This window comes from Amblyomma maculatum, chromosome 6 (genome assembly GCF_055883805.1).
Source record: "Amblyomma maculatum isolate TAMU_Amacu chromosome 6, ASM5588380v1, whole genome shotgun sequence".
Classification (NCBI taxonomy): domain Eukaryota; kingdom Metazoa; phylum Arthropoda; class Arachnida; order Ixodida; family Ixodidae; genus Amblyomma; species Amblyomma maculatum.
Genome location: NC_139349.1, coordinates 88,299,749 through 88,313,165, shown reverse-complemented (window position 1 = coordinate 88,313,165; position 13,417 = coordinate 88,299,749). Strand labels below are relative to the sequence as shown.

Here is a 13,417-nt window from a genome sequence, read left to right as displayed (position 1 = left end):
AGTGAAACTAAACCGGGTCAGTTTTACGTTATAATGTGAGCAGCTTGTTACGCCGAAAAAGGGCGCCATTGCCGTGAATTGGCGTTACGCAAACATCCGCGTAATATGCCGCGAAAAATTGGTTCTGGTTTAGCTTCGGTGAAACCTAGTCTGAAGCGATAGTGCCGAGGCGCTCAAGGCCCTCTCTACGCCGCGCGCTTTCATAATATTGGAGATTCACGTCAACGATCATGTGCCTCGCCAAGCAGCTGCTCTCGCGTTAAGCTACTTCCTATGTCAGTTGACGTTTGACCTTGACCTTTGGTGGGAACATAGCTATCTAAAGAGGTTATGGTGTAAGTTCCAACTTGACATCAAATCTGTTTATAGGTCATCGGAAGCGCACAATGACCCTGGCTTTACCTCGCGTAGTGAAGCTATCGCTTCAAAAACACGTGCGCTATTGTGTAATCTGTTATGCGGTGCCAAAGCGTCTCCCAAGACGTTAACATTTTTATTCTTATTCTCGCAAGCGCCAGTCCAAAAAAGGTTGCCGATTTTCCTCATCTAGTTTATGCCCTATCGGGATCAAGAACCAAGATCTCCTGTGAACACAACAATCGTTCATCTTTTCATGCAAACCTATTGAGAGCAGCAAGCTTGATTTATAGAGACTTGCGTTATCTTTTTTTGTCAAACACTTATCCACCAGTAGCTTAAAAACCGATACTGTGTTGCCCTCATGGCGACTAATGGATGTAAGCTCTTGTCCTTGAATTCGTTCAGTCAGAAGAACCAAATGTTAACAGAACTATGAGCAAAGCAGTAGTAGATTTGGAGTTCGAGCTACGCCTACAGTATCTCGAATGTGGAATAATAGCTTACTGACCCGTCAGTGCACGCGGCTGAATACACGGCAACCCACAGAAGAGGCACACACACTTGTTTGTGAGTAAAAGTCAAAACCGTGGCATTCAGATCATTCCTACGGCTTCCAACAGGGCTAAAAGTATGCGCACGCGAGCGAATGGGAATATGCAAAACAGCGCACCTAGCGAGATATTCATGATGCAACCAGGGGATAGTATTTCAGATTCCCCTGTTCTGTGAGAAGGAATACATTGGCCAGAATGGCAGATGTATCAACGGCAGGGTAAGAGAACACGCCACTGCGATATCGGACAAGTCTAGAATCAACATTGCGATGCGCTGCAACGACTGTAGCCTATGCTAGAAAGAAAAGTGTCCAGCGGACTTTAATGACGTACCGGTTTTGAGTAAGAATAAGGATAAGTTGACGAGGTAGATTTTAGAAACCTGGGCGATAACTGCGGCTGATGAAGATTTTGTTAGCACTACTTCTGTACTTTTCTTGAAGAAAGAGAAAGAATTTTTAGATCTCTGGCAGAACAAAGGATAATGAAGTGAGGTGTTCATTGAAGAAGTTAGAAAGAAGCTGTGTGATATAAATAATTAGTTGTCAGTGCAGCATCGTCCTTGTCTACGTGTGTCTCTTCAGCGCATTGTCGTCTATTCAGCTGCGTGTTTCACCATGTCAGGAGACCAACAAGCTCAATGTTATCCTGTATTACTGCTGACCAGACTTTTTGTTATTTTATTTTCTTTTTTCATAAACAAACTAGTCTTTGGAGATTGGATTGGATTGGAAAACATTTATGGTCAGCAATGAGCAATTTGTGGGCGCTACACTTACATGGCCTCAAGTCCGTTGCTCTCGGCGACCTTTTGAGCCCACTCAGTAGCCCGAACTTGCGTCAACGGGTCTGAGCTGGCCAGTAAAGCCTCCCACCGCTCTATCTTTATGCCCAAGGTGGTTTGGTACCGTGTTTCGAGACGTTAATTTAGGCAATCGTGGCTTCGCTCCTGCTTCTTGATACAAGATCTCGTCTCTCGCTTGCAAAGGAAATTGACAGCCATTCGTGTTGTTGAGCATTGCATAAGTGTCCATGACATTGCCTCATATTATAGGAGCACTGTTGGCGAGTGAATGTTTCAGAGGAGAGTGCAAAGAGTCACTGCATCTTGGACGCAGGATGATGCAAGCTTTTGAGTCTACAGTACTCATCCACTATTAATTCCCAACGTGACAAGCGAACGCCCCACTTTCACCGGCACGTGCCTTGTTTGTCATAAAACTTGGAGGATGTATTAGTGCCACTAATACCACAGTATCTAGAATATTTCAGTTCACTATAGTAATACGATCGTCCGAATCGAGCAACTATCTTGCTTGCTCTTAACACCTGATTACCCTGCCAGTTTTCTTGACACATAGCGCTAAACAGACAGGGACACAGCGAGACACACGGGACAGGCGCTAACTAACAACTGAACTTTTATTGCATGAAATAAGGCAAAATAAGCACCTTCTTAACAATGAAGAGGAGACATAAAACGATTGAAAATACATGGAAGCAATCAAACACTATTTCGCTGAACGACACTCACAGATTGTCAGACAGAAATTTCATTTCTTTGTCAGATAAAAACACTGAGGTGGCACTGACGCACGTATCTTCTTTTTGGGATAATATACTAAACGCTTCTATGATTTCCCTGGTGAGCTGATCTTTGTGGCAATCAATGACAGAAGAGCTTTTAAAGTGCTTCCATCGCCTTCTTTCATGCAATTTTCAGTTGTAAGTTACCGCCCGTCCCGTGTGTGTCGCTGTGTCCCTGTCTTTTTAGCTCTATGTGTCCAGAAAACCGTCACCAACTCGCCCAAGATTCCATCCTGGCTACCCTGCAAGCTCGTGGCATCATAGATCACGAGTCGAAGCTCCAGTAATTGAAAGATTAAACACCGTGTCAACCTACTGAAATCGATTAACCCTTGTACGTTCACTTGTAGTACTTTCTCACTAAAGAATAAAACCGTTCGAACCAAGCGGAATCAAACCCAAAAAGTATTAGAAGTGTGTGATTATTTATCATGAGATATCAGAAAGGAAGGAAAATATGTTTGCCAGCTCCGGTATCCGCTATAATATGATATCCGAAGCACCTCAACTAGGGCGGCGGAAATAAAGGGATAGTGAGGAAGCGGTAGAGGAAATCAAAGAGGTGAGCGACAAGGAGAAATGATAAGGAGGCAAAAATAAAAAAAAAATATATATATATACATTGGGCTACAGTATACAGTAGGTTGTTCGAGTCCCGACCGTAAATGTCATAGGTCACTAACAGAACTCAAGAATGTGGAGTGGTAAAAAAGTACCTAACGCCGCAGCTATAACCGCAGTCAATCGCTCCTCGTGCAGACCGGCGCACACTTTTGAGCTCTACACTGTACGTCATTACTCGGTACAAATACGTTAATCTCTTGCCATTATTTTGGTTCGGTTGATGACTATTCATAGCGAATCATGCTATGAGAGACGCCGTGGTGGAGAGCTTCGGATAGTCTGGACCATCTGGGATTATTTAGAGGGCGCTGACATCGCACAGCACACAGGCATTCTGTGCTTCGGCTCCGTAAATACACGCCACTAGAATTCGCATATTCCTTATCACCATTCAAGCGCCCTGTCCACAGAGTCACAAAGGCTGGGCGCGAGATCCTTTTACCGAGTGTTTCATTCTGTTTCCGATAAAATTACATCTCTTGTGACGCCGCACCTTTGTTCATTAGATATGTGGTAACTGCACACGACATATTAAAGCCCTGTGTATTTGGAAAACCTCAAATCGCTGATATTTTGAACTAATTTTGATATGAAGCAAGAAACTAAAATACTTGAATGTAGGTCAAGCGGCCCCATTGTACTTATGCAAGTCCGAGAGCAAATCACAGGACGAGCATAAGCACCGATGAACGTACGAAAACAAAAATCGTGAGCAGAGAGTTGGCCGTTTTCTTCTTGCATTAAAAGAGCATATGAGAAGCGGTAGGCGTCGAGAGCCTATGGCATGTCAGTAAAAGGGTCGCTTTAAGGCCGCACTTCAGTAGTATAAGTATGTTCAATTTCAAGAATGAAATGCCTCTCGGAGGCTCCTGCAGTTGGAAAGGAATAGATGGCGTAAATCAGTCACCTCTGTCGACGAACAGAATGTGTGGCGAGAATACTGGAAACACTGTTTATATGTGAATGGGCCGTACAGGTGGTCTGAAGTTTTTGGGGGCATGGCTGTGGGAACAATTGTCGTACAAGTTCTCTTGATGTAGGGTCCTACGATAGTGTTCATTGAACCATGCTGTATATCGCAACGAAATTTTCGTATGCACTCGAAACTGATTGTGCCCCGGAGGGCGCAGCGGGGTTAGCGGAGCTTCTTCGAAGCTCACCCCCTGAGGAAGCTGGGCGCCAGGCCAGGGGCCTGCTTGTACCCATTTTTACCGGCGGGTGTCCGGCGGTGGGTTTCGAACCAACCACCTCCCGCAGCCGAGACGGACGCCCAAACCACTTAGCCACGACTGCGACGTCCTAACCATTCAATATCCCTTCGGCCTAGTGTAGTGTTCATGGGCAACACTAGGTGCCCTTAGTTAATAAGTGTTGGCCATAACCATCAAAAGATGGCTCTAAGATTTTGTATATAAACTGCTGCACGCTTGAATAAAGTCTCGTGTGGCATGAGCTGAGTTATCTATTCCCGCGGTCGTGCGCCGGCCAACACGACAACCTGGCGACGAGGTAATTGGATACCACGCAAGGATGGCTTCAGCCGCGCTTTCGCCGCCGCCGCCTTTTCTCGCCACCCCGGGCACTCCGGCCATACCATGGCACCGATGGATACGCCTATTCGAAAATTTTCTTCTCGCGTCCAAAGCTGCCGAGCTGCCTGCAACCCGCCGTCGAGCCCGGTTGCTGCACTGCTTGGGACCAGAAGGACAACGCATTTTCGATGCGCTTCCACCGCCAGTGACACCCCAGTTACCGCCCGTCCAAGCAAGTGACCTCCGGAACAACTGCAAACGCCGAAGACGCCGTAGCGACGCGTCTCCCGGACGAATACGACGTGGCCCGCGACACTCTGGCACGACATTTCGCCGAGACGCACAACGTTCGACTAGGACGCCATCAATTCCGCGAACGCCGTCAGTTACACGATGAGTCCATATCCGACTTTGTACTCGCACTTCGAGAACTGGCAGCGTCTTGCAATTTCGGAAATCAAGCCAACGAAAACATGTGCGAGCAGTTCATTACTGGAGTCGCATCTCCACAGTTAAGAGAACGCCTGCTCTTAGAAGGCGACGCGCTCGCGTTCGACCGTGCCGTTGAAATTGCGCTACTTCGTGAGCGAGCTCAACTCGAGTCTGAAGCTTTCGCTAACCCCGTTCAACGCATCGTACAGCAGCAGCCACGCCGGCATAACGCAGTCGGATGGAACGCGCAAGATAACTGCGCAACGACGGACGCTCCGGTAACCAGAACAGGCCCAGTTTATCACGCGTTCGTTCTTCTGACCAGCATACTTCAGACACGGGCGCCGCCTTTGTTACGTTCAGCGGAAGCCGGAAGAAATGCAGTAATTGCGGTACTACTGGTTGCGATCCGTCAGTTTGTCCCGCTCACGGTAAAACCCGCTTCGCATGCGGCCGCCGTGGCCACTTCATGCAAGTCTGCCGTAATCCCCGCAGCGCACAAGGACGACGCCCAGCTCAGGTCCGCGAAGTGGTACGTGAACAAGATGCACCAGGACTCGTAAGCATTCTCACTGTTCACGGAAACAAGAGCATTGGTGTTTACATTGACGTGGCAGTCGCGCCGATCACTTCCAGTACGCAACCGCGCGCTGTGAATTTTTTAGTCGACACTGGATCAGCTGTGTCAATTATGGGAGAGGAAGAATTTCAAAGCATGTTCGAAGACAAAATACCCTTGACTAGCTCAAAACTTACGTTGCTGGACTTCCAACGCAGGAAGATTCCTGTACTGGGCCAGTTTAGGGCTAGAGTGTCTTTCAAGAAAAAAACAGCTGTGATAACAATTCATGTCATACCCGGGCGGACTTCCCTTCTTTGTCTGGACGCTGTGTAAGCTTTAGGACTTTGTATACTGGGCACGCAGCTACGTTGCCTGCACATGGCTGCCGAAGAAGGTTCAGAACCTATGAGCAATGAGATGGCAGGCCCTCCGAAATTCGGTATGCCAGCTCTGTTATGGTCAAAGTTTTATCATTTGTTCTCACCAGGCCTTGGACTAGCCAAGGGCGTTCAACACGAAGTCAAAATGAAGTCTTCTGTCCCTCCAGTTGTGCAGAAGCTCAGACGTTTGCCACCTTTTCTGCGCAAACCTGTTAGCGACAAGCTTGAGCGCCTTCTTTCTGACGATGTCATCGAAAGGGTTAATGCCTCTGAGTGGATCTCTCCTATCGTTGTAGTCCGCAAGAAAGACGGCAGCATCCGCCTTTCCGTTGACTTGAGGGAGACAAACAAAGCTATTGTTGTCGACAGCTTTCCGCTGCCTCATATGGAAGAGCTATTACACTCGCTGAATGGAGCACGCTACTTCTCGAAGCTCGATTTGACCTCTGCCTATCATCAAGTCTTACTTCACCCCAACAGCAGATACCTCAATGCATTTATAACGCACGATGGCCTTTTTCTTTTTAAAAGGGTGTGCTTCGGACTAGCATCGGCTCCAGCTGCGTCGGCTCCAGCTGCGTTTCAGAAACTCATGACGACGGTCCTGCAAGGATGCAATGGTGTCCTCTGCTATCTAGACGATATCATCGTTTTTGGCAGAACTGAGGCAGAACACTTGAGGAACCTGGAGCAAGTTCTCCAGCGTATATCCGAAGCTGGAATAAAACTTAATGAAAAGTGCATCTTTAATGCATCTGAGCTACCGTTCCTTGGGCATCAAATCAGTGCGAAGGGAATAACACTCCTACAAGATAAAGTAGACGCAATCGTCCACGCTGCCACCCCCACAGATGCAGGCATGCTGCGTTCGTTCTTGGGTCTGATAGAGTACTATGCCAAGTTTATCCCTCACCTGGCAGAAGAGGTAGAGCCTATGCGTAGGCTACTACGCAAGAACATTCATTTTGAATGGGATGACGCTGCCGAAAAGTGTTTTAAGAAAATAAAGAAGCTTCTTGCTTCACACAAAGTTCTGCAAATGTTCGACCCGACGCTCCCAGTTATTGTGGCTACAGATGCGTCTGCGTATGACTTGGGGGCAGTACTACAGCAAGCTGACGGCCCACATGTTCGGACTGTTGCTTTCGCATCCAGAACGCTCACAGAGACAGAGCGAAAGTACTCGGCAGTAGAGCGGGAGGCCTTGGCCTGTCTGTGGGCGTGTGCGAAATGGCATATTTATCTGTGGGGACGACCATTCACTTTAGTAACGGATCATCAAGCACTAGTGTATTTGCTTTCGACTCAAAGCACAGGACAGCGACCACTTCGCATCACAAGGTGGACCGCTCGTTTGCTACGTTACAACTTCACTGTTCAGTACAGACGTGGGCAACACAACACGATAGCGGATGCCTTGTCCCGGTTACCTGTTGCAGACACAGAAAATGGCGTTCAAATTGAAGAGGAAATCGTGTCCCTCGTAACATCCTTGATTCACAAAAATGACCTTCAACTTGCTACAATCGAGGATTGCGAGCTATAAGAAGTTGCTCATTTTGTCCAGACATCATGGCCACCCAAGAAAAGATTGACAACAGAGTTATCTCCTTATTATGAGGTTCGTGAGGAACTCTCCATCGCCGACGGCCTCCTCATGCGCTCGGAACGCATTGTAGTTCCAGCGAAGCTCAGAGCTACGCTTGTTCAGCTGGCCCATGAATCGCACCCGGGAATAGTGAAGACAAAACAACGTATTCGGGAGAAGTACTGGTGGCCAGGATTAGACAAACAGGTTGAGACTGCTATCCGCAGCTGCATGATCTGCCGAGCCGCAGACAAAAGTGTCAAAACGTATTCTGCTCCACAGCAACCAGTGCCCCTTCCAGACAGACCATGGAGCAAGATAGCAATTGACATTGTTGGCTCATTTGAGCGTGCATCAGCAGACTGTCGATTTGTAATATCTTTAGTTGATTACTTTTCTAAATGGGCAGAAGTTGCTTTCTGCAGGGATGTGACCTCCCGTACAGTAATGGATTTTCTCCTATCGATATTTGCCCGGGAAGGATACCCTGATGAGTTGGTCTCAGATCATGGACCACAGTTCACATCCCGAGATTTTGAGTCATTTCTTCAAGACAGAGGAATCAAGCACATATTTTCTGCTGTGTATCACCCGCAAGCAAATGGCCAGGTGGAAAGGTTTAACCGTGTGCTGAAATCATATGTCCAGGTTGCCATATTGGAACAGCAACCAGTAAAAACAACTGTCACACAGTACTTGGGCATCTATAGAGCCACCCCTCATAGTGCCACTGGAGTCTCTCCTGCTGCGCTTCTGCATGGCCGGCACATGAGGACATCCTTGGACGTGATTGGACATCCCACTCCGACTTTCTTCGCAGACTCCGCTCAGGAAATGTGCTCGCTTCGGAAGAGGGTAAAGGAGTACCAGCGCGAAAATAAGGTGTATGCTGACCGACGAAGAGGGGCCCGAGTACCAAAGTTCCAAGTCGAAAAGTATGTGAGAGTTAAGAAACCGGTCCCCGGCCCGAAAGGATCTCCAAGTTTTGGACCACCGCTGAAAATCCTCAAGCGAATAGGACGTTGGTCCCTCGTCCTGGAGGATGGGCACACCTGGAACGCCTCGCAGTTGACCGCAGTACCAATGGAGGCATCGCCACAGCATGCGGTGTTAGACGAGGCCCATAGTGACCGAACTGCACAGACATCTGTCGAAACATCACTGCCGTTTGAGCCATGTCAGTCAACATCACCAGGTCAACTACAACAGAGTTCACAACACACGCGACATGCTTCAAGTGATGGTGATGGTGGTGATAGTGCTGGTGGTGATGGTGATAGTGCTGGTGCTGATGGTGAGAGTGGCGATAGTGCTGGTATTGACAGTGCTTGTAATGAACCTGATGCCGAGCTACCAACACTCCGTCGGCCTTCAAGAAATGGGAGGCCACCCGCAAGATTTCAAGACTATGTGCAGTGATATTTACTGCTTGTACATATCTGTACATGCTTGGCACCTCCTTAATACTTGTACATATAACTGTTTCTTTTTAGGGAGGAATAGATGTAGTGTTCATGGGCAACACTAGGTGCCCTTAGTTAATAAGTGTTGTCAATAACCATCAACAGATGGCGTTAAGATTTTGTATATAAACTGCTGCACGCTTGAATAAAGAGTCTCGTGTGGCATGAGCTGAGTGATCTATTCCCGCGGTCGTGCGCCGGCCAAAACGACACCTAGCATCTCAGATATTTCGAAAACCAACATATGCGTCACGCTAGAATCCCCACTGATCTTATCTTTACCTTCCCTGAAAAATAAGACAATGATATGCATTTATTTTTCTTATTTAACATACTCTTAATCGCCGAACCATTGCAGAGAGGTGTTGGATGTATCAGAGGTTATGCAAAGACAATGAGTAAGCGGTGACATTTACAAGGTAGAATAGTGAACATTCAATACAAATCACTTTAGATAAATCAGTATTACTGACCACAAGAAAGTTTTCGGCTGAGGCGATATATTCGTTGGGTTTAGGGGCAAATAATAAATTGTTTCATCGAAAATCTGTAGTTTTATTACCTTAGGATGCTGATTGACTAGGTTCATTAGCTAGAGTTGAAAGTAGCCAGAAAAATGTGCCCTAAAAGATTTAGAGACGCAAAACCTGGTGTGTGCAGAGAATACGTATTGTTACTGTGCAGTTACTCCTCTCGAAGCCCTTTGCAGAAAGAATTCTGACCATCGTTTACGAGACTGTCAAACAGTTACTGCTTCGTCAGATTCTCATTTTAAGGTACTAATAGACAACTCGTTTCACAGGGAGACCTCTTCAGAGTTTGCAAGGGTTGACAAAAAAGACAAACATGACTGTTCCTTTTCATTGATTAGCAGAGCAGCACAGGGTTCATAAGTGACAGGGGGGAAAGCGCATCATGTAATTTCGCCTTAGCAGTGAATAGCACAAAATAAAGAGGGCCGAAGATACATACAACAATAAACTGTTGACTTTTATCAAGGTGAGTTGACCTGTACGGTTCTGTACACTATACACCCAATGCTTTTGTTGACGATCCGGCGACCGCGCCATACAGATCGATGAATTCGATAAGGCCGAGTACATAGGTAGACGTATCAGCACACACTAATGAGACAGTAGCATTGAACTCATACTTTATTCAGTGTGATGAATATATTTCAACCATGTTTGAACGGCGTGGGTGATTTCAGCCAGAGATAGTGACCAAAAACAAAATAAATAAAAAAGCAGGTCAGGCTAAATACCAATATTGACTTTCCCGAGTATTTACAATATGCTACACCGCAGATCACACCACTACATCCGCGGACATAGTAAAGAGTGTTTGTTGTTTATATTTGGGCATATACGCGAACCTTGTTCTCTGCTTATCTATTATGCTTATTATTAATATTGTTACGTGGTGACAAGCGAAGAGAACAGCACAACATGGCGATAAGGTGAAGGATGATTTAATGTTTGGCCTAGAGCGAGGGCTCCTCTCGCGCCACTGCCGATCTTCTTCGTACCACTTCCCGGGGCAACCAAGCGATCATCCCGGTCGGTTCGCTTGAAGTTGATGGTGACGTGACGGTGAGGATGTTCAAGGAAAGACAGGAGTGACTGACTTGCTTGCCACCACGATGTCTGATGCGTGGGTGATCCGCCTCCCCTGGAGCTCTTCAACCATCCGCCACCAAAGCATCCATGGAACCGATGCCTCGAGGTCGCGTCGGGCGGCTTGGGCGGAGGTTGTGCGTTCATGTCCATCGGTTCCTTCGGGTCATTCGGGTCTTTCGGGTCCTTCGTCTTGATTCTGGTTGGTCTGTCTGTTCTCCTTGTCTTCAGATCAGTGCTGGGGGCTGGGCGGTGGTAGTTAGTCGGGTCTGGGATGGAAGGGCTGGGGAAAAGCTACTCAGCGATGTCCCTGGGCCCTCAGTCGATGGTCCCGACTTACAGATGGCGTCGATGCTCCAAGGCGAGGGTGGGATGACGTACGCCGCACCTCCAACCAAAATGTTATGTGGTGACAAGCAAAGAGGACAGCACAACATGGCGATAGGGTGAAGGATGATTTAATGGTTGGCCTACCGCGAGGGCTCCTCTCGCGCCACTGCCAGTCTCCTTCTGCCTAACATTATTATTATTATTATTATTATTATTATTATTATTATTATTATTATTATTATTATTATTATTATTATTATTATTATTATTATTATTATTATTATTATTATTATTATTATTATTATTATTATTATTATTATTATTATTATTATTATTATTATTATTATTAAGAAGAAAACGAAGCGGGCAGTGGCACGGGGCGGAGCGCTCGCGCCAGGCCCGCTGGCCATTAAAACATATTTCATCGTCATGTCATCACATCGTTTTGTTTTTGTCGTGTCGCGCCGTGTTTCATCGCTTGTCATGCCATCACGTAACATTTGGTTGAAGGTGCGGTTCATCCCAACCCTCGCCTTGCCCCGTCGAAGCCAACCATACGCCGGGTCCATCGGCCGAGAGCCGGTGGAGATCGCTGCCCAGCTTTACCCCAGCCCTTTATGCTCAGACCCGACCAGCCGCTCTCCCCAGCCCAGTCCCCAGCCTTGACCACAACACATGACGACCAGGAAGAGCCCAAAGCCGACCCGACCGACCCTACTACGAAGCGACCTCACGACCACTCGAGCGAAGACAGCACCCCTGCCCAAGCCGTTCGGCGTGTCCATGAGCCTTGGCCTTCGGCAAACGGTGAAGATTGGACCTGATGCTCCGGGGCAAGCATTCATCCCATCTTCGCATTCATTGTGATGTCCAGCGTTTCATGTCCTAATCCTGTGTCTGTGTTCATCGTCACTTCATGCAATGGATTTCTAGAATCGATCGGGATGATCGCTCTGTGGCCCCGAGTAGTGCCACGAAGATGACGAAGCGGGCAGTGGCACGGGGCGGAGCGCTCGCGCCAGGCCCGCTGGCCATTAAAGCATATTTCATCGTCATGTCATCATGTCGTTCTGTTTCTGTTGTGTCGCCGTGTTCCATCGCTTGTCATGCCATCACGTAACAATATTATTATTTATTTATTTCTTGCATGCTATTGCATATTCATACTATTACATACTATGCATCCATACAATCATTGATGTATTCCGTCAAAGACGTTGTTGTTAAATACAACTCAGCGCCTTGTTCAATTTTTTGGACAATAAATATAGCTTATAACGACATAAATTGAATCGACATAGCACTAGAAATGTATCTTTCACATATGGGTTACTTTTCAAACAACCGATGGATCACGCATGCTCTGGTAAACACTACTGAAAAATATATCATATCCAAACATAGATCAGGTGATAGAGAAATTTACAGAATCTAGGCCAACCGTTCATGTAAACTTTATACATTAGGAGAAAGCATTTGACTCACTCGAATCCTCTGCATTCATACATGAATGACCATCAGCCTGTATTTAGTCTATAGTACTTACATACAGACCGGTAGTTAAAGTCGGCCACAATTAGACAGGTCAGCCCAGTTGTAACGCTTAAACGAACGAGAGCGAAGCTACAATAAAAATGCAGACCGCTGTATAAAAATACAGCACGTGACCGTCAAGTACATTCTAAGCAAACTCTATTCTATTGAGGAGCGCGATTCGTTCAAATGCAAAGCCGAGTGGAAACCGTGAGAGGGAATTACCATGCGTACTCACCATGCTGCTGCATGGAGAAAGCGCCGTTTGCTTGTATGTTAAGCTTCGTGCGAACATAGTTTGAGTCGCAATATTTATGGCCTCGTTCTGAGAGTGTTTGGTTCATATCCTATCGGTATTTAAGCAAAAACCTTATACCGTCTGTCGCACGCTCACTTTATCAACCGGTTAAAAATAAAACATTTGAGACAGGACAGAGCAAGCAGTTGTATGTAGCTGCCAGCCATATAGCGCACGACAGGCAATGTTTTATTTTGAAATTAATTATAGTAAATAACGTAGTTTTTTGTAATTTACAAAGTATTGCTTTTAGACAATAAATGTGATTAAAGGTTAGAGAGCACCTTATGAAACCATCATTCCATTATTTTCGATAACGAAACCCTCAGGTATATCTTTTTTCGAGCTATAAAGAAAGCCCGTTAAGTACTGAATATATCACGTTACCAACGCATGTGAGCGCCACGATTGTGGCGCTCTCAATCGTGATTTGAGTGAACGTAAAGCGCAGTCCCAGCGGTAGGCTGATGGGTTGGCAATGGTTGGAGCCTGTGTGGTGAGCTCGCTGCGACTTACACCGCCACGGGCGCCGACTATCTGAAGAGGACGAAGAAAGCA

At 46.7% G+C, this 13,417-nt stretch overlaps 1 protein-coding gene and 1 pseudogene across 1 annotated transcript in view; one reads left to right on the top strand and one right to left on the bottom strand.

The window, feature by feature from the left end:
• Window positions 1–13,417, bottom strand: part of LOC146186221 (protein turtle-like) — a 198,262-nt gene that overhangs the window by 86,447 nt on the left and 98,398 nt on the right. The window lies entirely within an intron of this gene.
• LOC146186222 (uncharacterized) lies at window positions 4,642–5,879 on the top strand (annotated as a pseudogene).